Genomic DNA, 27,867 nt, shown 5'->3' with positions numbered 1-27,867 from the left:
TAAATGTAAACGTAGGTAGAAGTGAGCAAAATAACAGCATTTTTTCACATCCTGATACACAACAGGCTTTTCTGGGCATCTCGCGGATGTGGTCAGTGCTTAAAGACCACTGATCAACTGTACGTTTGATTACAAGGAGCCCAGAAGCAATTTGATAAATCTCTAACTCGCCATGGACAGCCGTGGGCGATCAGCTAATCACAGAGCATTGCGCAATTTAGTGCAGCTCCTCGCTTCCCTCGACCCGAGTGTGCTTTCGTCTTCCCATCAAACATCACCCTATCCCGGCAGGCCGAGATCCTCTTAGAAGGCGGGCAAGCGACACCAAGAGTAAATTAGACAGCAGAGGTCATTCCAAATGCCACATAAAGTGGCCTGAATCTTATTGCTCATTTTAATCGCGCTGTATAAAGAATTCCCTCCAGCGAAGCGAGACTGCGCTGGCACATTACCCTCCTCCAGAAGCAATTCACTTTTGTGCAGCCAGAGGAGAGAAAAACATCCCTCTTAAGGCAGCGGGCGCTCTCATTCAAGCCGACTTGCATTTTCCTCGCGTCTTCCATTCCCAGCATCAGGGTCGCTACTGAGGTGGAGATAACGTTAATGTTTAGAGAGTGGCTGAAGGGGGAAGGAGGGGGGGGGTGGCGCTGGTATCTACTCTACCACCTCCTCTCCCCATAATTCTCTTTGGCATTTTCAGAGATTAAACTTTGTTTGGCGACAGTTTGACATCAGTAATATAGAGGCAGCAAGGTGCACAGCGTGAGCTGCAGTACTGCTTGTGGGTGGTGCTTTAACATGCTGTTTTGTAGCCTGTTGAGCATGTATTGTATGTTTTTTTTTGTGCACAAAGAGCTGCAAGATGGAGGAGGAGGTCCTGCTTGGATAAAGCTTAAACTATTTTTGCAGCATTTTCTACTTTCCAGCCATTGAGGCCACGATCCAGTTGTGTCTTGCCTAAATACCATTTGTGACCTTCCGTTTCATCCCATCCGTGCAGCGAACACACACATACACACCAGTGAAACACACCAGTGAAACACACCAGTGAAACACACACAGTGGACAGTGAGCACGCATGCCCGGAGCGGTGGGCAGCCATTGCTGCGGCGCCCGGGGAGCAGAGAGGGTGAAGGGCTTTGCTCAAGGGCCCAACAGCGGCAGCCTGCCGAGCATAAAACATTACAGAGTATCATATTGTATCAAACTGAATCACAGCGGGATGTGTATACAGTGTGCCACCATACTGTGACTAGCTAGTTAGCTAGTTGTAGCTAGCGTGTTAGCTTAACATATTAAACAGAACACCGTCACTTTTCAGTCACTCCTAGGTTTTGCTAAACATATTAAATTAAATCTTTACCTCAGAATGAAAAACTTCAATGTCGAACTTGAAAATGTGTAGTTGTAATTAGTTCCCTAATTATAGGGAAATGATCATAGACGTTAGATAGTTGTAGCTAGCATGTTAGCTTAACATATTAAACAGAACACAGTCACTTTTCAGTCACTCCTAGGTTTTGCTAAACATATTAAATTAAATCTTTACCTCAGAATGAAAAACTTCAGTGTGTAGTTCTATCCCAAATTATAGGGAAAGGATCATGGAAGTTAACTAGCTGTAGCTAGCATGTTAGCTTAACCTACTAGACAGAACTCATTTTCAGCCATTCCTTCTTTTCGCTGTATTGAAAACGCTGTATTGTAATCAATAGCCCGGAGCTCTAACCGCTAAACCACCACTGCCCCATAAAAAAGGGCAGGGCTCGTCCGGGATTTGATCCCGGGACCTCTCGCACCCTAAGCGAGAATCATACCCCTAGACCAACGGGCCAGAAGTCCGATTCAGATTCAGTACAAACTAGTGGGGTCTTCCTTCCACATTGCTATGCTATGTTTCTATTTTCAGTTCATGAAAGAATTCAACGTTTATAAAAGTACAACATTGGAAACAAGTGTTTAATGTAGTGCTGTAGCCACAAGCTAATCTGTTGAGCTAATACACTATCTGCAACTGGCTAACTTGCTAATCACAATACAGCCATACATTACATTGCAAAATACTGCAAAGCACTTTTCAACAATACAGTATTTTCAACTGGTATAAAGTTCTCTGGGAATTCTCCGATTATTTAGAAATTTAATATGAGTACTTGGAAAAACTGTCGGACCCTCTGGGCATTCTGTTATAGAGGCATAACACTGAAGTTTTTTAATCTGACGACAAGATTCAATATGAAATTGATGAGTTCAGGCGTGTTTTTGATACAGCGAAAAGAAGGAATGGCTGAAAATGAGTTCTGTCTAGTAGGTTTAGCTAACATGCTAGCTACAGCTAGCTAACGTCCATGATCATTTCCCTATAATTTGGGATAGAACTACCCTTTTTAAAGTTAGACACTGAAGTTTTTCATTCTGAAGTGAAGATTTAATTGAATTTGACGTGCTTAGAATGGCATAAGCTCCATTTATCCTTTTATTATTTAGCACATGTTACAACAGGCTAAATTCAGTTGTAGCATTAGAGAATTCTTTTAGGCTGTCAGGGATGTAACGATTCACAAAAGTTGGAATTAGAGCCTTTATGATACAGTGGGGTCTCCATTCCATCTTTTTTTATTTTTCAATACAGCAAAACCTAGGAGTGACTGAAAAGTGACTGTGTTCTGTTTAATATGTTAAGCTAACATGCTAGCTACAACTAGCTAACTAGCTAGTCACAGTATGGTGGCACACTGTATACACATCCCGCTGTGATTCAGTTTGATACAATATGATACTCTGTAATGTGTTATGCTTGTAATGTTAAGCTATTTTCTGGGAATTCTCAACTTATTACGGAATTTTGTTGGTGAATTTGGAAAATCTTGGAATTCTGCTATAATTTTTTTTCCTCAGCATTTTGTGGATGACGTAAGTGCTGACCAACTGCATGTTTCATTACAAAGAGCCACATTTCTTGAAGCAAATGTTGTACAGAAATCACTGGGAATTCTCAGGTGATTTAAACGAATTTTGTTGGTTGAATTTGGAAAATTTGGGAATTCTACGATATTTAAATTCTACTATAATTAAAGTTAATTGAAAAAAAAAGTTTTCTGAGGTAAGTATCAGATTAATTTGACATGCTTAGAATGGCAGTGGGGTCTCTGTTCCATACATTTCTTTGATACAGCAAAAATAAGGAATGGCTGAAAATGCGTTCTGTCTAAGTTAAGCTAACATGCTAGCTACACCTAGCTAACTTGCTAGTCACGATACATCGTATACACATCCCACTGTGATTCAGTGAGATACAATATGATACTTTGTACTGTTTTATGCTTGTAATGTTAGGCTATTCTCTGGGAATTCTCAACGTATTATGGAATTTTGTTGGTGAATTTGGAAAATCTTGGAATTCTGCTATAATTTTTTTTCCTCAGCATTTTGTGGATGACGTAAGTGCTGACCAACTGCATGTTTCATTACAAAGAGCCACATTTCTTGAAGCAAATGTTGTACAGAAATCACTTTACTTAGTGTAGCATTGGATTTGGATGGCTACTGGTATTGGAGTTTTGGTACTAGAGTTTTGTCTACGTATCACAATGTGGTGATAAATATTGTGTTGGGGCAAAAATGTCTTTAAATATCATGATATAATCATATTGTCCACATCGAACTGACGTGTAGACATTCAGCTTTAATTCAAGGGGTTTCAGAAAAATCTTGCATTGTCTGTTTAGGAATTACAACAGTAATTCCCTCCATTTTCACAAGCTTATAAGTAAGTGGACAATTGATTGACTGACTAATTGACTGAACTGCTTTTGTGTCCTGTTTTCTTATTAATTCCTCATAAATTGAGAACAGAAATTGATCCATTGTGACACTGTACAGAGAAAAAATGACAAAAAAATACTTATGGGTAATACGTTTTATGGTATTTCTAAGATATGAGGCAGAGGACTATTAGAAATGCACCATAACATTTCAATATAGTTTTTCAAGCATTTGGACTGACTAAGGATTCCTCTAGACTAGGTGGACATTACAGCGCGAGTGCATTCTTTCGGCCTAGCTGAGATTTCTGTGGAAATACTGGGTGTTCTATTACAGTACTTCACCATTCTGTTCTCATCACACTTCTTTGATCTCTGCACACAATTGGGAATAATAGACATTTATGTGTGCCCAGGTCTTTCCACACCTTCAGGGCCTGAGTGATGAGATGTTTAACCTCGCTCGCCTTCAAACTTTTCTAATGCACAAAAATGACCTTGTGGCTCAATGATATGCAGGGGTGCTCGGTGCAGTCCATTCAGAGGAAATGATGCTTCTTTGAATGAACTCGGATGATTGATTGGCAAAGTCAAATATCTGTTGCATCATAAAACAGAAGGAGTCTGGCGAATAATATGGCTAATGCAATGTAAATGAACCAAACGTAATTGCTTTCAAACTGGAGAAAGGGCATCTCTCTAATGGACTTTTTTTTTTACTTCTTTTTTCTCTTTCATGTGGACTCATCCCTCCCGGATTTCTGCGCTCCTCATCACAGGTAATGGGACGTCTTTTCTTTTTTAACGTCTGTGTATGGCTTTTTACCAGAGATTAAAGGTTTTGTAATGGTTTTCTCACTGAATAGGAAGGGCATTTGGAGAATAGAAGGAATGGAAGTCATGGGCCCAGCCTTTTCCCTGGTTTGCTTTAAATGGTTCTTTGAGGGATGCCACAGGAGGAACCTGTTTGTAGAAGAGATATGACTTTGCAGAACCTGTGATAGCTTTTTTTTTTTTTTTACCAACTTTTTATGGTTCCTCCCAGTCATGCATATCTATTACCAACATGGTTCTTATGAAACCAGAAGTGGTTCTTCTGTGGCATCGCTCAGAAAACATTCAAAGCACCTTTATTGCCTAGAAAAGTCATTTTCGTTTACTGACTGGCTGAGTGAGTGACTGATGAACCTTGTTGAATTGCACATGCTCAAGAACTGCCTCATGTTTGCCTAGAAGAGACATTTCCTCATACAGACTGTCTGAGGACTACATTGTGCCACAAAGCTAACGAGTATATTGGGTAAGCTGGGGTTGGGTCTCCTTGCTTGGTACTTTCTAGTAAAAGAAAGTAGTGGGAAGACATACTGTAGCATTAATGTGTGTGTCAAAGTAAAGTAAAGGTGCATGTAATTTGTTACTGTACTATGTACAGTGAAATGTGTCCTCCACATTTTGAGCAGCCAACACCAGCACCCAGGGAGCTGAGAGGGTGAAGGGCCTTGCCCACAATGGATATCGGATATCGAACCCACAACCCTGTCATCAATAGCCCGGAGCTCTAACCGCTGATCCACCACTGCCCCTGTCTGTAGGGATTGCATGTCGACTCGGCGTCAATACCACTGCGACCTCCTGCTTCGCCCAGCACTGCTACCTCGCTGGCCGCTGGTGTTGGCATTGTCAGCATCACTACTCCCTATAGTAGCATCGCTTTAGAGGTGCAAGCATCACACACTCAGCATTGTTACCATGGCATTAGCAATGCACAGGCCTTGCCCAGCATCCCTACCGCTGTGTTGGCATTGCTGTCGCACCAGCCACTGGCCTAGCCCAGCAATGCTACCATGCAGTTAGTCACAAGCCATGTTCGTGAGGTCCTGGACCCTTCACATCTAAAAACTAGTAAATATATGGTCTGCATCTTAAGGTTTGAGTCCTTTACCAGGCTCACATGAAGTGGTACATGCCGCAGAACCTTTCTAACAATACAGAGCATTGTTGAAATACCATTGATGGATGCTGTCACGTATCTCAGTCTTGCATTAAGGACCTTGAACGAAGAAGGAATTCCAACAACCTTCATGACAAGCTTGCCACCTAATAAACGGAAACATGCACTTCAGCTTTTTGCTGTTGACTGGAATGGTGTTGTATGGAGATATGTTGGCAGTTGTTTATTCCAACAGTCATTATTAACCTGCCACTTCCAGCAAGTTCAGCAGGCAGAACCTCCAAGTAGGGATATCGTATTACAACAGCACACAGTCGCTTACTAATGTGTTGCCGGGAGCCCTTGTCAAACACCATGAGGCTGTTTACACCTTGCATGATCAGGTCATGTTCGGATTTCACTCAAGCCAACCACTCCAGCCACATTCAGAGGTGGTCAGAGACGCATATTGACCACAAGCGTTTAACACAAGGGTAAACAGAATGCATATTCTGTGTCCAGATACGGTTATGATTGTCTACCACTGGCAGTATTGCACAGTTCCCTTGTATTTTCGGATACATTGTGGGAATGTGTTGTTGAATCTGTTGTTCCCTTCACATGACAAGCTAGGGTTCAGTGTTTAGACTGAGCGAGCACACCACATAAAGGCTGGTTCATACCTACCTCGGAAACGCTTTAGGAACATAATCGTGGACGAAACGGCCGGGCGCGAGGGCACACAGCACTCAAAAATGTCTAACTTGGCAAGTCCACATGGTGATGTAAACACCTTCATCTTCCATTGGCTGAATTTGTGCTACGGCCTTTCGGGACAAATATGTCACCACCTTTTCTGTCAGTCAGCCAATTTTAGCAAAAGCTCCTCCTCTTTATTAATGTTTGACTGTGAGGGTTTACATTGGGGTCTCTTTCGCATAATTCTGTGCTAATACTTTAATATGATGGAACTTTGTAGATTTACCTTCACCCTGGTATCTATGCAATTCTACAGTTCCTTTACATACAAACACTGGAGTCTGTTTCCTTTGTTCCTTGTTTGTACCGTGCGGGAAAGAGCAGCTTCCAGCTTCCTGTTTGAATGACTTTGGTGTGAAAGTATGCAGCCTCCAGGGCCGGTGGCACAAGAGAGGTATGAACAATGAGCAATTCTGAACGTATTAACCAGCCTTTACACCACGTGTTTACCGACTTTCTGGTTTCTGTTGCTTCCAAACCCGCAGGGTGGGCGCTAGCCTGTGGTTCCTCTGACACATGTGAAACACCAGCACATATTTTCATAAAACTGCTTACGCGCCATTGGACTGTTAAACCCGCTTGGAGAAGAGGGCTAAGTGCTAATTCTGTTACGCCTGTGCTGGCTAGCATCTCGCGGTGTGATAGAGTGGCGAGGGAGGGCCATGCTAACTTGGATTCCATGGATGGTTGTGGCATTGCAGAGGATCGAATCTGGGGATCTTTCGAGCACAGTTTCAGTTTATTTTTATCTTTTTTTTTTTTTAATCGATTTAATTAAAATGGCAATTAATAGTTTTCAAAGAAAAAAAAAGGGTTGGATCAGTTCCAGCATTGGCCGCTACTCAAGGATTCGGTATCTGCATTGGTATTCAGAAATAAGTGGTGTTGCGACATCTGTAGTTAAGCTTGTAATGCAGTCCTAATTGAGCAGCCAGTCATGGCATCCTGTATGGCTCTGGAGTGCCGTCCTCTACGGCTGGCTGAGCAGGCTCTCCAGGGAGCAGCCCGGTGCTGTCCAGAGATTGGCCTGCACTCGTGTCAAGCAGCCAGATCCCTGCACGCACCTCTGCTGTGGTCATTCCCCTAGAGACCTCGTCAGAAGGCCTGCAACACACCCAGAGAGAGCAAGAGAGACAGGAAGCAAGAGAGAGAGAGAGAAAGAGAGAGAGCGTGTCTTGAGGATTGTGTGTGCCTTGAGTCATTTTAAACATGCTAATTAAAATTACTGCTTTAAATTACCACATTAAATTACAGTATATGTGTTTATACATGTAACTTTAATTTAATAAGAAATCCGGTCCCACGAGTTTGGGCTATTGATGTTACAGAGGCATGAAATGACATTAAAAAGTGGAAGGAATTTTTTAATTACTCTTGAATGGACATCTCAAAAAGAGAACAGGTAACTCTGAGAAGTCCATGATTTGTGAAATTTCTCTATAGACTATATGATTTGCCTGCATATTCAGTACACCTCTCGACTACAGAGATTCTTTGACTTTACTGAAGTTTGCCATTTGCCCCTGTTTGCACCAGCTTGTTAATGCTTACTTCACCTTGAGTTCAACTCAATTCAACTCTCTTACATGCACTTGCTTTCTCACTCATTCTCACTCACTCACTTACTCACTCGCTCATACTCTCCACCCCGTCCGGATCCGTACACCCTGTCAATGCCGTTGTTTTTCAGTTTCTGCTGACTGAAGGCTAATTTTTTTGGTGTCCACACTGCATTTTCACTGTAGCCTACAAAAACTACACCCTGTAAATTTTGACTTGTGGCTACTTTTTAAGCTTTGTCGTCACTAAGGTAAGCTTGGCTAAGCTTGCCAGTGTTGTCATATTTCACAGTTACGTTTGTGGTGTGAGCTTCTATTACTCCTTAGCTGCATTAACCTCACAGCTCTAATCTAAAGCTAAAGAAGCAAACTTTGTGCAGAAACATGAAATTACATAAAAAAGGAAGACCAAATTTAATTCATTGTTGGCTGTTGAATGGATGTTTTAAAGGGAAAACGAGTAACTCCATGAGTAAGTCTATGATTTGTGAAATTTCTCTGTAGAGTCCACAGAAATTAGTCTATGGGCATGTATTTTATTCCTCCCAGCTACAAATTTTAAAAATTTTATTTTGGTGTTTATCACTGTTTGTACCAGCTAACTAATGCTTACTTCACCTTGAGTTCAAAAATCTCTCACATACATTAGCTCTTTCTCTCTTTTTCTTGCTTTCCCTCACCACCTTAGTCTGTCCTTAAGTTTCCAGCTACTCAAACCCGGACAGTAAACCCTGCTGATGCCATTGTTTTTATTTTCTGCTGACTAAAGGCTACATTTTTGGTGCATTTTTAGAGTAGCCCAAAAAACGGCACCCCACAACCTGTCAACTTCTACTTCTAACTCTTTTTGCTTTTACAAAATTAGTGGGTGGAGCTACTCTAATGGAGCAGTATAATTCCATTGAGATAACTTGTGACGTAGGAAGCTGAGCCAAATCTGAATGGTGTGTTGAGTGCTCTGTTCATTCTCCTACGCAGCCTATAAAAAAACCTCACTTATTATTATACTTCGCTTTATAATAGCGTCTATTACGTGTGAGCTGCATTAGCTTCATAGCGCCAGTGCAAAAGTAAACAAGCAAACTTGGGCATGTCTTGACTGCCTGAAATTGAAATGAGAAATTAGAAATTAAATGTATGTGTAAATGTGATTTACATTTATGGCATTTAGCTGACGCTCTTATCCAGAGCGACTTACAAGGTTATGCGTATTACAGAGGTGGGTCAGTGTAGCGTTAGGAGTCTTGCCCAAGGACTCTTATTGGTGTAGCACTGCATAGTCAACCAGACTGGGAATCGAACCCCAGTCTACCACGTGGCTCACTAGCTCACTAGCAGGTAGTGATATTATCTGTTGCGCCACACCAACCGCATGATGTTTACCTCCGACATTTACATTCGTCTCCATTATCACAGCCAGCGAGCAGATGGAATCCGCACATACCTGTAATTGTAGCAGTTAGCGCTTCGATATGCACGGCAGGACATTGTGACGTGAGTTTCATGAGAATGTGAGTAATGCTCAGAGAATGCATTTGAGGAGCACTACTGTGTGGAGTGAAGGACAAAAAAACGGTGAGGGTGGGCCTACGAGCTCGATGGCGATGACACAAAGGCCTGGTCTTCAAGACAGCATTGTTAGTATTAATGGAGTACTTACTGAGGTACCAGTCAGCACTAGACTGGAGTAGTGGCACCTCGTGCACCCTTACGCACACACAAATGCAATCGGATTGATTTTCCTCACTCCTTTGATTGCTTTTCTCCCTCCGTCTTCATCCAATGGCGGGCTCTTATCGTTGTGCCAGATTCCTGAAAGGGCCTGAACTTTTCCAGCGAAAACAGTCCTAAGACGGCATTGAGATGCTAATCTGAGCACGAAGGCAGCTTTTCTCTGCTCCACAGTCCCGGCAGACGTTAGCAGTCTATCATTTCTCAATTACACAAGCAGACAACTGCTGCAGCTCTGGATCTCACACTTCCTCTCCCCCTTCCGTCCCCTAGCTGCTGCTGCCAGGCTTATCTGATGCAGGGTAAAATATTGATTAGTGTGCCCTGAACCTCATATATTTTTAAAGCATTTGTCATATTGAATATATACTACACACATAAAGTATATAAATAAGCAAGGCTGACCATTGCTGTGTGGGCTCCTGTCTTGGAGAACCAAATTTATATTACTGTATATTCCCTTGTCCGTACAGCACCTGTACAACCATGAAGCTGCCAAAACAACTAAGGATGTATCGATACGATACTAGATTTGGATATCGGTCCCGATACTAAAAAAAAAAATTTGATGGATTGGATATGGAATGATTAGGCCATGGAATGGGGACGATCCATTCACTGAACCCGATTCCCGCACTATTCTAGGCTACACATATCATAGCGCACGGCAAGACTGACCCTGTCTGAGCAGTGTTGGGGCCCTCAACCTGTCCTCAACTCTCAGTGAGTAATCCAGTTGGGAAAAACAGCTAAACCCACACGCATGGCCTTCAGCAGCCATCTCTGTTTACTCAAGAGCAGCACAGGGAGGAGGGGCGAGTGGGACATCTGTGGGACACACAAGCACACATGCAGGCAGGCAGACATGGCTGAACACTGTTTTGAGGCCCAGAAGTGTCCACCATATACAGATTACATGTATTTTCACTAAATATCAGTGAAATCCAGATTTATAAATCCCCCCATCGCCATTTCTAAAAGCCACAACTTTGCAGTTTCTGCCATTTTCAGTGATTGAGAGAGATGAGAGCCCAACTGCTTGGTTGGAGACGTGCGCCTGTAATGGAGGACAGCCGAGAACGGAGAGTGAGAGCGAACCCTGATGCCTTGAACCACATGTTTATGGCGATGCCTCACCATGTGCGAGAGACTCGCCGGAGTTAATGTGTTGGTAACAGTCTCAAAAAGTCCCAAAAACGCAGTTCAGCTCCACCATTTTTAAAAAAAATCAGTGTTTGAGCCTGGACTGTGTTTTTTAAATGACGCATAATACAGGACAGGCAAATAACACAGGTCATTTGCATAGATCAAGCTTTTAGAGCTCATATCCTATCATATTTCTCTTCATTTAATATGCTTCCCTGAGGTCTACCTACACTGCAGTAGGGAAAACTCAACATTATAAGGCAACGATCTCCACAACTGCATTGGTGGTCATTCTTAGAAAGATCTTTAGTTGTTTAGCCAACTTTCACGTGTTTGCTTGGACAAACTACTGATTTTGTTCAGGCTGAACTTCAGTAAACCGACGCTCCCCTTTGTGTTTTCCTGAGTTTTTTTTTATTTTTTTTTTATTTTTAAACCAAGCCGTCTGAATGCTGTCTATCAGGATGAAGTAGGTGGAGAAGGGGGCCAGTCATTTGAGCATTGGTACATACTGCTTGTTTTTATTTATTTATTTATTTATTTAATTAATGATTTATTATTAATTATTTAAAGAGCTTATTAATTCTAATGGTGGTTAGAAGTAAAAGTTGGGAAGCAAATCTAGGCCCAGCCGGTCTATGCAGGACAGAACAACGGCTTTGTGGATTTTTAATTATTTTTTTTAATTGAATTTTGTATCAAATGTGACAATATGTGCACCATTATGCCCCTGTTGCACATTTCTAAGGGCAGCAGGTGCATTCGTTCCAACCTGGTATGCAGGTCAGCCATGTTTTCTGCTAGCTTGTTGGTTCTGCAGGGTGAATCTGATTCAGTGTTTTTATTGGAGGAGAATATAATATTATCTGGGCTGTACCCGATGTTTTCCTAAATCTTAATATGCTGCTGCTTCCTCCCAGCTGCGAGATGCCAATCTTCCAGACTGCAGCGAGAAGCACGGAGTCCTTTTTAATTATTTCTTTTTCAATATGCTGTACTTTTTCTTTTTCTTTTTTCTTTGGAGACTTTGAGATGGTTCTTCTTTGTTGGCCTTTATTGTTCGTAGTCAGAGGTACTCTACAGGGAGCCGCGCTTACTACAAAGTGTTTCGAGTGGAAATGCAATTATTTCTTCTTTAGACAACCTCAAGTGAACGCTCTCATTTTTCTCGCCGCTGCTCACGCTCCATAAATCCTGGGTGCTGTTCATATCCTGCGTGGCTGCGAATGCTCGCGTCTGTGGCACTAAAGCGAGACAGATATGACTCCCATCAATCTCGCGCGCTGGTTCCACGGTACTTCCTCCAGAGCGTAAACAGCAGCGACTGATGTTCACGCTGTCTCTGTCCGCATAACACGGCCTGTCCATTTGTCTTCATCACCTCTCGCTCAGTTTACACACTCCAGCGTCCAGCTTCCTCGGCTCTTTGTCCATTGATCACATTGACCCAAAGCTGGAATGTTGACTTTTACACCCGTTTTCCTTCCTGTCTATGAATAGAGTTGGTCTCGGCTGGCTGCTGCAGGGTAGGCCGAGTTGAATGGCGGAGACGCAGGTGGGACTCTTGCATCCACATTTCAAATCCCATCGCCTCAAGCGGCAATGGCTCAGCCTGAGTTGCAGTCGTCAGATCAGGGGATGCTATGCGGAGAACGGCTTTAAAAGTCGACTGGTTTGGAGTCATGTTTCGGGCGAAAATCAAATATGCAGACTGTCTCCAGTATCCCAAACAGGATCAAGCAGCCGGGTCGTGTTTAGTGCCTGAAATGCGCTTCATTAGTTTTGCCCTAAGGCTAAAAAAAAAAAAAACCGATGAAGCTACCTATGTTCTATTAACTAGTGGGAAACTAGCTTTTCTGTCAGCCCTGGCATGTCAATAAAAACACTGATGAGTGAAAGTTAGCGACACATGAACGCTGCAGTCTGTAATGACTTCTGGTGGCTTCAGAAGTCATCAGAAAATGCGTTTCTCTTAGGATGGTCGCTGTTTCCACCCAAATCCACTAGAACTGACCTCAGCTTGTCTTTACAAGCTTCTAAACAGTAAGTAGAAACATCTGAGGAGGACTTCACTAGGTAGCATAACTACTCCTAGCTGATGTTACATACAGTAGAGGTTAGCTGCTCTAGCTGATGTTGACTAGATGTTAGCTAGTCTGGCAAATGTTGGCTAGATGTTAGCTAGTCTGGCAAATGTTGGCTAGATGTTAGCTAGTCTGGCAAATGTTGGCTAGATGGAAGCTATACTGGCAAATGTTGGCTAGATGTTAGCTAGTCTGGCAAATGTTGGCTAGATGGAAGCTAGTCTGGCAAATGTTGGCTAGATGGAAGCTAGTCTGGCAAATGTTGGCTAGATGGAAGCTAGTCTGGCAAATGTTGGCTAGATGTTAGCTGCTCTAGCTAATGTTGGCTAGATGTTAGCTAGTCTGGCAAATGTTGGCTAGATGTTAGCTAGTCTGGCAAATGTTGGCTAGATGTTAGCTAGTCTGGCAAATGTTGGCTAGATGGAAGCTAGTCTGGCAAATGTTGGCTAGATGTTTACTACTCTAGCTGATGTTGGCTAGATGTTTACTACTTTAGCTAATGTTGGCTAGATGTTTACTACTTTAGCTGATGTTGGCTAGATGTTTACTACTCTAGCTGATGTTGGCTAGATGTTTACTACTTTAGCTGATGTTGGCTAGATGTTTACTACTTTAGCTGATGTTGGCTAGATGTTTACTACTCTAGCTGATGTTGGCTAGATGTTTACTACTTTAGCTGATGTTGGCTAGATGTTTACTACTTTAGCTGATGTGGGCTAGATGTTTACTACTTTAGCTGATGTTGGCTAGCTGTGAACTGCTCTACTGCTATATTATTCCAGCTATTATTGGCTAAATATTAACTTTTCTAGCTGATGTTAACTTGATGTTATGTACTCAAGCTGAGGCTGCTCTAACTGAGGTTAGCTAGTTGTTCATTTCTCTAGCTGATGTTGCTGTTGTTGAGGCTATCTGTTAACTTTCCCTCCTTGTGGTTAATTGTTTAATACCTCTTCAGTTTACCTGGAAAACTATGGCAGTTGTAGGGCAGCATAAATGAGACATCCACTGGGTTGCCACAGCAATTTCAGGGGAAGTCTCAAGCGGCTGGTTATGCGCTTTAACCAGTCTGCTACTTACAGTTCTAAAACTGTTATCTTAGGCCTAACTACCTTTTAAGTAGGTTTTTGTACGTTGCTGATGCAGAAGGGTTTCAAAATCACTCAGACTGCATAACACCTCGCAGATACCTGTTCACCACAGCGTGAAAAACATCGACAGGTCTCCTTTGTTAGCATGACAGGGGGCCTTGACTCTCCTCTTTTCCCTCATTCTGATGGCTCGATGCAGAATGCTGACTGGTGGCGTGGATTTTTCTCTCTTTTTTTCTTTTTTTTTTTTTTTAATCTCGAAGGTCCTTGGGAGTGTAGAGCAGCAGTTATTAATAGAAGCAAGCAGAAGTATGGATCAGAGGTATGGATGGTTATTAGCGCAAGAGCTGCTGTTTGCTGTTTGTTTTATCATTCCCATTATATCTTGCATGTCAGCTCAGTCCCCCCAGGAACGCAGGAGGAAATAAAGGCGTTCGGTCGTCAAAGAGCATGAAGCAACAAAGTGGAGGTGTAATGAGGCCTGTTCACCAAAGAGAAGTGTTTTTTTTTTCTCTCTCTCTTTCTCCCCTTTTCTCCTTCAACTAGGTAGAGTGTTGCTTCAGCTGCCGGTAAGATATTTTTGGCAGTCTGCTCTCCTGTTTGCTGCGGTTTTAAACTCCTTTCTTCCCCTCACTTATTTAATTATTATGCTGTATCAAAAGCAAAACATGAAGTGTTGACAGTGTGAGAAGAAATAGTTTGGCAGACAATCTCACTTACGCAGCTTTCGCCTTATCCCAAACGCAGTCAGATCAGCCGAGACATGCTTGCTGTCTGAAGTTCGTTACTTTAGGTAGCTAACAAGTTGCAAAGCCACCAGCCAGCAATGACTTTAGCATTGCTCACAGCTGTACGCATGGGGGAAAGCACTGACCGAATTCAGGCTTCAGGCTGCTAGTGCGGATTTATATAGTTTTATATTTTAAATGATCAGTTTAGCAATTCAACACTGTTTTAGACAAGTGTACGATGATGTAGGATGCTGTTTTGCTAATTGCTCGTTCAGATTAACCTTGTATCTTGAGTGTAAAAACAGTGCTAACATCTTTTTAAGGGGGAATTCCTGGGGGACTCTGGTTAAGCTGTAAACAGTTGGGGTATTTTGTTTTTCTGTAGTTTAGAGGTGAAATGCTTTGTTCTAGAGCAAATGTGTCAAATCAGAATTGCTCACAGTGGTGATCATGACAGGAAACGCACGTCTTCAAGTGGAAATCCCGACTGAAAAGGAATTAGTATGTGTCTTCAACAGCGGAACAGTTAAAGAAACTGGGTGAATGAGATTCCTGAATGTTTTCCAGCAAGACCTCGTTGTGGGGTGAAGCTTGCAGATATCTGTGTCATCGAGCATCAACTGAGTGGCAACCGGCATCGACGCACAGTTGCGTAACTGCATTTCCTCCCCTGCCACGAAGAGCTGGAAAGCGAGCGTTTGTGAAAAATGTGCAAATTCCTTTAGACGAGCCTCTTGTTTCCACTTTCCCCACTCTGCCCGTTAAGAGCATTGGCCGTAAGTGTGTTTGGCTTCCTGAGCTAAATGACTCTCAAGGTCTCTGCCTGCTTGCTTGTCTCCATGGTGATTGAACCAGGCAGGGAGGGTCTTGTCCATTTCCATCAACACTTTTTTTCTTTCTTTTTTTTTCTTTTTGGACCCTGGGCTTGTGCTTCCAGGGCACATCTGCGGGCCTCCTGTTGATTTACAGTTTACTCCATGCACCCCCCCCCCACCCTTAGGGATGCAGCTGACTGATGGAACAGGCTGAGATGAACCGCAGGGGTCTGGCTGCCCGGCCTGAGCAGGTAAATTCTGCATGAGAGGCTTTGGAACGGGTTAAAGGCTCTGGTTGTGCATTTCAACCAGAGCCGAGGAGAACCCCTCACTGCACTCTGGATGGATGAAGCTTCGAGTGGTCTGTGGCTCCACTGGAAAGCTGAAGCTTTATTGTTTTTTTTGTACTGTACTTAATGGGGTGAGGTGGACTGCAAGAATGCAAGAACTCTTAATGTGTGCCAACTAAGCATGCATTGGCTAGGGCTAGCAGCTTTGAGGCCATAATTCAGAGCCTGTTCGTTTACTGCTGAAGCGGAGGAATACTAGCTAGGAATACTAGTATATTAATCACCAGTTCAGCAGAATGGGGTGTAGCTATGTGTTGTGGTGGAGCTCTCAACAATGGCTCCATTTTAAACTTTTCGCTTGTAAAAACAGATCACTTAATCAATCAGTTACGTAATCACTTAGCCGTGAGCAGCATGTTTCACACAGCAACCTTTAGATACTCTTCTGTTCACCTATTTGCCCTGCTAAGATAATGCTAAATTCTGGAAGCCTGGCAAAAGGTATTTGTGTCATGTGCCATCAGGGTTATGGTGGTAAAGGCTGGCATTATCTAGCAGCTCTCCAGGTTAATTGAAATAAATAAAATAACAGACATTTCCATAACAGACATTTAAGCAAACAAAGTCCAGAGAGCTTTAACAAAAGTCCGCGATCTAAACCACATTTTCTGAAGTCGATCAGGATGCTCAAAACATAGCGAGTTAGCTGGTCTGTCTGTCTTGGTACAGTTTTCCATATGTCTGTTTGTTTCTGTATGTTTTCCTGGTTTGGATGTTTGAACTCCTTCAGTGAAGATTTCAACTCGAAGCCTGATTCTGAATATTACTGGAGCCAGTTAGCTTAGCTAAAGGCCCAGAAACAAAATAGTCACAAATACTTTTTGTATAGTAATTATCTCTAAGAGTAAAATTTAGAGACCTTGCTTAGTAGGCAAACTTGCAAAGACTGGCATAGACAATTCACGTTTGTTTACTTGAGCTTCTTTAAAAGGGCCATAGAATAGAAGACGGTATTTATCCTGGCATAGTTGAATAATGAGAGTTTGGTACATGGACATGACGATCCATGAACCCCAAAAATTTTTCAATGCTAAACACAACAGCTATTTGTGAAAAGTATGGAAGCGAGGATTAAAAGGTAAATGCTAATTCTAGCCAACTGAAGCAATGACTGCAAATTTCCTCCCCAATTTTAGGTAGTAAACTACACCAGCCCACTCGTAAGTACTCTCCCCCATCACATGTAATGCTCCACACTGGAAGGGTGAGGACTTTTACATCTATTCGACCTACCCATCACTGGGCAACCAACATGCTAGGAGAAAACAGATCTAATGCATCAGCTAGCAAATGCTCAAACCGCACTGAAGTGATGTGTGGAGGACAAGGCCAATTGTGCTCTCTCATGCTTCGGCTGCTGATGGAAGGCATCATGAGTGACTATCTCTAGCTGTCGCTAAATGGCCCAAAGCAAGGATTTGTGTGGCTATACGGATACTTGAGCTAGCGAACTGTGCACTGTGCTGATTTGTACACTGAGAGGTCCCAAGGAACCTCAGGAACCTCTGCAATAATTTCAAACAATGGTTTTACAGTTCTAAAATATGCTAGGCTAGGTCTAGGTTGGGCTCGGCTGTGCTATGAGGTGTGTGTGGTTTTTTTTTTTTTTTTTTTTTTTTTTTTTTTTTTAAGGAGCCATTTGTTTTGTTTACTATAGGGAAACTGTTCCCGTCCCTCAGAATGTAGGGCCAGTTTGGTGATGTGTTGAATCCTTGTGGTGCTGAATCCTGGAAAGGAAATAGATTCTTCAGCCTGCATCACCCAAGTCTGAAGGGATTCTTCCACACCTCTGCATACAACAGATCCAGTGTCATGTCTCTGGTCTCCTTTTGATCAAGCACGGTGCATACCTTCACATGCGTAGAAGGGACAGCGTCACTGGGGATACTCGTCACAGTCGCCCAGAGGAGCCAAACTTCATGCTCCTTAACCAGGTCTTCTTTTATGCCCAGGTACGATGGCTCTTGTTGCGTTTTCCTTCGCAGTTTTCCCTCCCTCTGGCTTGGATGTCTGATGCAATTCCATTACGCTACAGGACGTCCAACTGCAGATGCCCTAATTCTGCGCCCGCTGCTGGTGCTTCTTTTGAGGATGTCCAAGTGAGTTTATCTCACTGACCTGCATCCTTCAGATGCTTCAGATACAGCACAGTGCTTCACACATGATGGACACTGACAACAGACACCTTTCTACCATACCTTACTCAATCTAGACCTCCGCAATTGATTGGGCAAACGGCGCAGCAAGACTAGCGATCAACAGATGGCTGTAGGCTGCTAATCAGAAGGACCACCTGTGCATTGGGATTAATATGCTATTGTAATTGGAAATGAATGAATGTTGGTCTAGCCTCTGAAGACAAGGCCCCAGATGCTATACGGTTGGAATACCAAAGCCATTCAGATTCACAGGATGTTGATGCTGTTTGTTTTGACGTGATGCAGTGCATGATTGATGCGGTGGCTTGGAAATTCCAAGTCAAAAGAGATACTGTTACTGTTAATTCCATCTTTTACAATTTCACAATTCTGCACGGTGAGTACTAGTAACACCCCATTTGCCAAGTAATCACGGCTGTAAACACTTTTTTTTTTTGTAGCAGCTAAGAGAGAGGGCCGCCTTGCATGCACTGCTCATTTTCTCAGTGATGTTTTGGTCAGGAGACTGGTAGGGATGCACCGATACATCTTTTTCTTTTCCGATTCAGATACCGATACATGAACTTTGCATATCGGCCGATAGCCGATACCGATCCAATACCATTGTTGAATTAGTAAACCATATTCCTGACCATCTGGGAGAGACGTAAGGCATCAGGATTGGCGTAATCATTACTTTACACAAATAGTCAGTCAAAAACTCCGTTTATTGGTCACTAAAATGAATAACTGTGCTGGACCTCGGCACAGTGCTGTCTGGACTGACTGTTTTTTTTCTGAAAACTGAAGTTGGATAACTTGCTGATTGTTAATGATGGGTCGAGGGCACCGTTCATATAGGGTTAGATGAGGGGAGCCCTATGCTATGATATGTGTATGCTGTCTGTTGGTTACTCTGATCCTGGGTTATGAAGCCTAGAATATCAGCGGTGAGGGAATCAGTTTCCATGAATGGATTGGTCCTTTGAATCAGACTAATTATCCCAGTCCAGCTAATTTTGTAAGTATCTGGACCGATACCTAGTATCGGATCAGTGCATCCGATGTGCCTCTTGGTGCCTTTGAGGTGTATTTCGGATCATTATACAAATGATACATATCATTATCAGGTTTTTTTGTATATATACAGAAGGTGTGATGTTAATTTTCAGAAATTGCTTGTATTTAATTTAATCCATTTCCTTCACTATCTGCGAAATGTTCTCCATGCCATTGGCTGCAGCACAACCCTAAAACATAACACCCCTTTCCCTATAAGAACAGTTGGAGAGGTGTTCTTATTATGGAATTGTGTACTGTTTGTGACCGCCTCTGTGCTCCAAACACACTGCAGTTCAGTGCAGAATTCCGGTAGCTCATCTGTTAGCTCATCCCATCGAACCTAGACCTCCGTAACTGAGCGTACAAACACAGCAGCGAGACTACTGATCGGCAGATGGCTCTACGCAAGGTCATGTAATGCAGCTAATCAGACGGACCACCTGGATGCTTATTGGGATTAATATGCCATTGTAATTGGAAATCACAGGTTACATTGATGGAACATGCTGTTTCACAGCGCAAGTAATGATGGATGCCACCTGCGTCCCCACGGAGCCTCCGCCTGATGCCCAAATATTAACCCACCGGGAGCAAAAGCTCTGATCGAGTGCCAGCAAGTTGTGGCATTTCTTTCATTTTCTCCCCTTAATGTTGTGTTTTAGATTCATATTGGAAACCACTTGGTGGTAAGCTTAAATAGCGCTAGCTCCACTGTAAGCACCGCGGGTTGCCTGGGTAGCATTGTTTTGACCGTAAAATGCACTGTGGATGGTAACTACCGCACATGTGTATTTTGCTCTGGCTAAAAGGGTATAATTTCGCCTTAATTGACAAAGCACTGCATCCTGCTATTATTTCGTAAAAGGGGCCATGGAAGAGGATGCTGTGGCAGTAATGGCAGCTTTCTGGGACGAAGGAGTATGCCAAGCAGGTCAGAGTAAAGAAGGAGAAGACAACGGACTGCTGTTCTAGCCTCTATAAATTGTTCTCTTCAACCTGGCTACGAGTTTAGGTTGGCGGGAGGCTGGGAGATTTACCAGGTCTGTGTCTCCGAGGTCACAGAGCTATAAATCTCTCATAACTGCAAGATGCTCCAGTGCTTTAAGCTGCTCAAGGTTCACTTTACAATAGACTACGAGACTGAACACAGGTCAAGAGCTTGATATACTGGTGTCTGCACTGTTAAAAGTGATTTAGGGGTTCTTCAGTCTAAACTGTGAGAGGTGAGGAACCTCTTAAGGAGCCTTTATCTACTAAAAGTATTTTCTTAAAGGTTCTCAGAGCACCATAAGAGGTATCTTCACAGAACCTCCAAATGTCCAAAAGTAACTGTTTAGAGATTTTTTTTTTTGAGTTAACTCAAAAATCAGCTGTTTATAAGTGACATGACGCGTCCTGTGTGAAGTAGCATTGTGTAAGGGCTCCGGCTAGCCATGCATGCCGCATCACTTCTGATGTAAAATGGGCTTAAAAGAGAAACTGTGTAAATCTGATTCACTGTCACTTCTTGTGTGTGTGTCTGTGTGTCTGTGTGTGTCTGTGTGTGTCTGTGTCTGTGTCTCACACAAACGTTATATATTATATATACTTGTATATTTGTTCATTATCTCAGCACAGTGTTAGGACTGATAACATCACATCAGGCACGGATCTTAATACGACTTGGAATCGCATGGCAGTGAAGTGGTTCCTGCATCATTGTAGCCGATGACTTCAAGGGGGTTTCCTGCTTCTTAGCTGCTGCAGCATCTACAGGGATGAGCCTGTGCTGCTCCAGGGGAAAAAGAGGCCTCTTTCTTTGCTTCTCTCTCTCTCTCTCTCTCTCTCTCTCCATCCCTCCTCTACTCCAGCTTGCTCCCGATTCCACGACTAATCCTGTTTTGGAAATACTTTCAGGGAAAGCAGATTATCTTGTACAGCGGAATGAATTTCAGCACAGTTCACTCGCACGTAATTAAATTTATTATTGTCTTCCAAAAAGCCCCCGTTCCTTTTCCCTGTGATATTTGGGCCAATAATTAGGGGTAAGGGGTGTTGTAATTAAGCCTAATGGATTCTTCTCACCTGGGGATCAGGGCTTTTTCAGCTTGCTCACACAGCTGGAGGAGCCCCCCACCCCCTCCTTACAGTGTTCTCTTCAGCAGCTGAGGTATATGAGCTGAGAGAGGGATGACTCTCATAGACATGGCCTGATTGCAGGGAGGGCCTCAGTGTGATTGGATTCAGAAATATTGGACGTGGAAGCCATTTCTTTCGATGGGATGCTGTGATATGTGTGATTGATATATATGGCAGATAGACAGACAGTGCCTCAGGAAGCCCAAGGGCGGAGCACAAACTAATGGAAACAGAGGTGCTATACGATGTACTAAATGTAAGGTATTTGGCGATTAGGATGCACAGTGCTTTATTTAATACACAGACCGAGCCCATTGTGAATTGAATAGAAGCAAGGTTTCAAGGCCCTGTAGCAGTACTGCTGTTTCAAGAAAATGGAACGCCAGTGCTTGAATTTGTTGATTTTTCCCTATATTGTAACCATAGACTATCATTATCTTGCTTGGAAGCAGAATGCTAAAATTTGATCTTGAGAAAAAAATAGTATCTCAAAATAATGACACTGTATAGTCTTATTATCTTAATATTTTGTGTCTCACTCTCTTCTAATTACATAAGAATGGAAGGTTTCCACAAAACTCTATATAATTTATAGTAGAATTTAAATTGCTGACAAATTTAGTAGTATTGTAGTATTGTATTAGTAGTAGTAAGGTGTATTACTCAATAACTACAGGGGCTTCTGTATAAACTGTTCACCCCTGTTTCGAATGAACACAGCCCATTATATCAACTCCACTGACCATATAGGAGCTTTACATACAGGTGCTGATCATAAAATTAGAATATCATAAAAAAGTTGATTTACTTCAGTAATTCCATTCAAAAAGTGAAACTTGTATATTATATTCATTCATTACACACAGACTGATATATTTCAAGTGTTTATTTCTTTTAATTTTGATGGTTATGACTGACAACTAATGAAACCCCAAATCTCAGAAAATTAGAATATTACTTAACACCAAAACAAAAAAAGGATTTTCAGAAATGTTGGTATGAGCATGTACAGCACTCAATACTTAGTTGTGGCTCCTTTAGCCTGGATTAGTGCAGCAATGCGGCGTGGCATGGAGTCGATCAGTCTGTGGCACTGCTCAGGTGTTATGAGAGCCCAGGTTGCTCTGATAGTGGCCCTCAGCTCTTCTGCATTGTTGGCTCTGGCGTATCGCATCTTCCTCTTCACAATACCCCATAGATTTTTCATGATATTCTAATTTTATGACCAGCACCTGTACTGTAGTCCCTCTGTTTCTGTCCGTACTTTGTTAGCCTCCTTTCACCCTGTTCTTCAATGCTCAGGACCCCACGGGACCATGTGTGTAAGAAAATCTCGATCTATCTATAGTATCGTGATGTTATGTTTTGCAGTGCTGTATCGATTCTGAAAACACAGCATCATGTTTTAATGAATAGGTTACATGCTGAGATTGGGGGCAGTCAGATTGTACTGTTCTGATTGGATAAAAAGTCACCTTTTCTTTTCTACTCAGATTGAAAAAAAATTAAATTGAGATGGATCATGTTGCTTACAGTATTGTGTATGTATATGTATCGCAGTATATTGAATTGGTGCCCCTGTATCTTCATTCATATCGTAACACCAGATTCTGGCCAATAGACCCCAGAGAGTGGACCCTACGTCAGAGGTCAAGTTCTGTGGCTTCTGTGGCAGTTCAGTATGGCCTCTCTGCATACTTTGGGTGGATAGTCCTCCTACTCGCTTTCTCTTGAACTGCATTGAGCTGAATTTTTTGAGCTGCGTAAGAGCATCAAGACGTTCACTTTCATCATTAAAAAAAGAGCACCGGGCACCGTGTCAGCTTGACGTGTCATCACTCCGAGTGCTCTCCATCGCCTCAAAAGAACATCTTTGCGCCGTATGTAGGACTCTTAAAGTCTCACCCGCTGCGGCTCCCGTTCTGCTCTGCCTGTCAGATGGGCTCTTTGTGCCGGGCAGATAAGGCCGAAAGGACAGAGGCAGCTTTGTGCGCGAGAGTGGAGAGTTTGCTCGGCCCTTTAGCAGAGGGGAAGGCACACACGGCCGTCTGCACCGCCTTTCAAGAAAGCTTCGCACTCAGAGTCTCTTTAATGGGCTACTAAGCGCCACACATACATACCCACACACACACACACACACAGAAATCGTGGCCTGGCAGCAGCTCTCTCATTTCCCCTAAGTCATGTGAATAGTGTGTATTAGTGGCTAGATGAAAAGGGCATGGTAATCTGTGGCTTAGGCTCCAGATTGAGCTCCCATGGCTCCGGTGATTGAAGGTATCCCCTTGGCGCTATCATTACTCATCCCAAATAATCACTGGGCTGTTACGTGGATGTGTGTGTGTGTGTGTGTGTGTGTGGATGTGTGTCATCAAGGCTAAATTACATTGCCTGTATTGGAGCTGCAATGACAGTGTTGGTGTAAAATAATAATACAGCATTATGAAATAGATGAAGATGCTGTTGGCAGCACTAGTCTTTTCCATGTATCGATCTTATGCTTAAAAATGACATGTTAAGAACAATAAATGCAGGGCACTCCAAAAAGAGACTGGATAATTATCCAACCAGCTGTAAGGAAAATAAGCTCGGCCCGGAAACACGTTCATATAAATAAAGGTGCCCAAAAGTGTTATTGGACCATTTTTGGTTCCGTAACGAAGCTTCCAGCGGCCATTCATGACCGGTTTAATAAAATAAGTGTATTAACGGCTATTAATTAGGTCAGAAATGCCTTACAACTCATTAATAAGTGAGCCTTTGCTTGTCAAATACCAAGCCCTCATTCATCTGTAGCTGTAGCTTTACCAAATTACAAATTGTGTAATGCTGTAATGCTGACTGATGTATGCAGAACCTGAGGTTTAACAGGATAGATGATTGTGGGCTCACCATTTGGCAGGTCACTAATGCAAAGGTCTTATTCCTGCTAATTAATAACCACTAAAGGAGCCAAAGAATGCATGCTTATAGTATTTCACATTGTTATTTGATGTAAAAATTGTAAATATATGACTTTGTTTGGGGCGAAAAATGCTCAGACTCAGTTTTCCAAGCCTATTTACCACCCTGTTATGTTGCTTGAGAATGCTGACTTTTTAAGATAGGCTTGTGGGAAAAACAATACCCAACTATCTCTGCTTTAATTAGCTGATTTACAGCATCAAGGCGGCTCACAGTAGCCACACAGCATAGCCTAGCCTAGCACAGCATTGTTTTTCAGACCTGCAACAAGAACAATGTAATGATTTTTGTAATTATTCCCAAACCTTGTTGCTGTTCTCTCGTTGCAGTGAGAGAAAGAGATGACCTGATTGGCTAGGGTTTAGCTTTGAGCCGATACCCATGGCGCTTTCCCTGAGGAGCCTCTTTCCACGACTTTCCCTGTGACTGTTGGCTGTGGTTCTCCCAACAGCGCCTCTATGAGCTTAGGTTAGCTTTTAGCCTAGCAACTGTGGCTTCTCCAGAGTTTGACCATAAAGGCCAAAAAAAAAAAATGCAACATATTCTTCTGAAGTGACCGTTGCCTTTTAGCGTGTCGCAGTCAGTGGGCTGCATGTATGTACATTTTGGGGTATAAATAAAGTGAGCCAGGACTGTTAGGAATAATAATCTTTTCATAGTGAAGAGACAATAGTGAAAACAGGTCCCTAAATTAGTAAAAGAACCTCTATGTAATGGTTAAGATTCTATACCTATTAAAGGTTTTCCTAGATTCATTTGGTAGCCTTTATTTGTGACCTTTACACTCTGTGTGATTTATTAGTGTCATTTATTTGAATGCCAGTAGATTAATTGAACGCCTATAACTAATGATACCCTGCACACCAAAGGACTTTTTCCCCCCAAGTGGCGGCATGTGCTGATTGTTTTCCCAGCTATCTGAACTTTAGACAAGCGTCAAAAGGATCAGTTGGCCCTGGTCTACTTCGTCAGTTTGGAGATAGCATTTCCAAAAGCAACTCGAACTGGGTTATAGTCATCTGAGAAGTACTCAACGGCATGAAGTTTACCCTTCTGAATGAGGTGCTGGAACTCTTTGTGATCCCTTAGCTTTTCCAAACTGGAAACTAGCCTACACTCTTAAAAATAATAAAAGGCAGGTTTTCTCATGGGTTTTAGTATAAGCAACGTTTCTTTTATAGAACCCTGACGACTCAATGAACCATTTGAATGCTTGAAGCCCCAGGCAACCCAAATCTGTGTTGTTGTCTTTCTAAGTAGGTTAATCTTTCTCTTGTGGGCTCTCAATATACATGTACACTGTATGCTCCAACAGGCATCAGCAGAATTCCATTAACCAATAAATAACCCCTGGATTTTGACATAGTTGTCCCCATTCCATGTACACTTGGAGGTGCTTATCTTGGGTGCTACAGGAGTCTTACGAGACAACACAACAACAACTTTAACAAAACTATCCAGTCAGCTCCATTTCATGCTTTTCCCATCAGAGAAACTGACCAGGCAAAGCCTAGCTAGCGAGCTTCTGCTAAATTAAACAGCATGACCACAAGCTAGCAGAATAGATAACCTGTCCGTCATCAGTCTGTCCATATTTCTGTTCATATGTTTACCTGTCTCACTTCACCTGTTTGTTTATTTCTGTCCAGTCATCTAACCGGCCGTGTTAGCATTGGGTAGACGTACCTTCTGGCTCTAGAACTACACTAGATCCCAGTAAAACTCCCAGGGGAGTTAAACACAGTAGCTAGAGTAGAGAGGAAAGAGTAAATGGGGGGAACTCTGTAGATGTCAGTCATGCTCCATTACAATGTTAGGGCCATGCCCAGGTAGTTCTTGGATTGGTCTGATTAGTGGTTTTTATTCATTTTCTACCCTGATGTTTTTATCCAAGTGTTGCTGGATCTTTAATAGAACACTCGATTTTAGTGGAATACAAGCCACTGCAATATGCTACCCCGTGTTCCCTGGGACTTTAAATGGTTCTTTGCCTGTCGCTGGAGTTAACCAATTCGCAAGACTCGAGCAACACTTTTAAAAGTGCATTTAACCTTAAAAATGGTCCAATCTGATGCTTTTAACCACAAGGCAATACGTTAGCCTCAAGCCAACACACCGGCTGCACTAGCTATCACACTGGTATTCACAGTGTGAAGCAAATGGATATACTACGGTGCATTGTATCGCTCCACCCTCACACCACCACCATGCCAGTGTTTGCTGTTTTCGGAATGGGCAGAGGATATCTTTGTCGCTTGAAGACGCTCTGCCTGCTTTTTAGAAAGGAGCTGGATCATGTGGCTGTACTCTCATTTCCTGTCATCATCGAATGTCTCTTTGAACTTGCCGTCGCCATTCTCCTTGCGCCATGCTGGTGTGCCCCGCTGAATGGCACTCCCTTGCTCTTTCTCCTTCTTCTCTGACTCATCTACCCACAAGCCCTTTTAACAGTGCTCCGTCTCCCTCACGCACGGTCCCGACCACCTCGGCCCACCCAGCCGCTGCTCTTTTATGCCGCTTCACACAGTGTTGTCTGACAGCCGGGGGAACTGACAGCTCAGCGACGACTCTTCTGCATTTTTACAAGTGTTGTTTCTTGGCATTGAAAAAGAAGAAGAATAAGTTCAGACTCAAACAAGCCACTGATAACTCCAGAACTTTTTTTTTTTGAAGGTTAAGAAAGAAAGAGCAGATGACTTTGTGGAAAAGCTCGTCAGTTTTTGGAAAGTTCAACTAGAAAAAAATCCCACTCACTTTTTTCAGACTTTCTTCCAAAGCCGTCCCCCCAAAACACAGGAAGTCTGACGAGTTACAACTGAAAGGTATGGTATCGAAAGATGAAAATTTGAAAACCATTAAATGACTCATGCTAAAATCTACGCTGCAGACCAACATATACATTTGTCCAACATATACAGATTACAGATTACATACAAGATAATCCCTTAGACCATACATTAGTACATAAAGTAGCTACTAGTAGCTATTAGTCGCATTGCTGCGTTTGATAGATATTTATAAAAATAATCCAGTGAACAAAACAAACCAGATAATGATCTGTCCAACAAAAAATAGCAACCTTAGTTAAGCAGTCTTGAATTTCCCCACTGTGGGACTAATAAAGGATTATCTTATCTTTATTCAACCTCTTTTTGTTGTTGTTGTTGTTGTTGTTGTTGTTGTCTTTCTTTCTTTAGCAGTCACTGTCTGCTGTTGTGAACTCAGCTTGCTAACTTTCAGCCGTGTGTATGTGTTTAGAGTACACGTGCAGAGCATGTGCTTGTGGGCAGGTCATGAGGTAGGTAGGTCATCCAATCATTACGCTCGGCCCGAATGAAATGATGGGGAAATGGTGGGCAGGGTTTTGAGAGCATTTGATTTAAGGAAAGGCCTGGGTGAAGCACCGCTCTCTGCCCTTTAGCCCCTACTCATTTCTCACTGAAGCTTCATGCAGAGCTCTTCAGCGTTTTCTGTCCGTCTGCAAATTAGGCCTAACTAAGAGCAACATGGGCTGACGTAAAACGCCCGGCTAGGAACCGCCGTCGTCTGTTTGGGTTGCGCAAACCGCAAGTGTCTTTTAACCAATGCACCGAATAAGCCCTTTTGCCAAATTGCTCTCTCTGTC

General features: G+C 42.7%; 1 protein-coding gene and 1 non-coding gene across 3 annotated transcripts in view; one reads left to right on the top strand and one right to left on the bottom strand.

Annotated features, from left to right (window-relative positions):
- The window catches only part of magi3a (membrane associated guanylate kinase, WW and PDZ domain containing 3a), a 206,513-nt gene that overhangs the window by 73,686 nt on the left and 104,960 nt on the right, over positions 1–27,867 (top strand). The gene's annotated exons all lie outside the window — the stretch shown is intronic.
- trnap-agg (transfer RNA proline (anticodon AGG)) lies at positions 1,763–1,834 on the bottom strand. The gene has a single exon. It is a non-coding gene; the product is annotated as a tRNA-Pro (tRNA).

Source organism: Salminus brasiliensis, chromosome 14, assembly GCF_030463535.1.
Source record: "Salminus brasiliensis chromosome 14, fSalBra1.hap2, whole genome shotgun sequence".
Taxonomy (NCBI): domain Eukaryota; kingdom Metazoa; phylum Chordata; class Actinopteri; order Characiformes; family Bryconidae; genus Salminus; species Salminus brasiliensis.
Note: the sequence above shows the minus strand (reverse complement) of the source record. Positions and strands in the feature narration are given on the sequence as shown.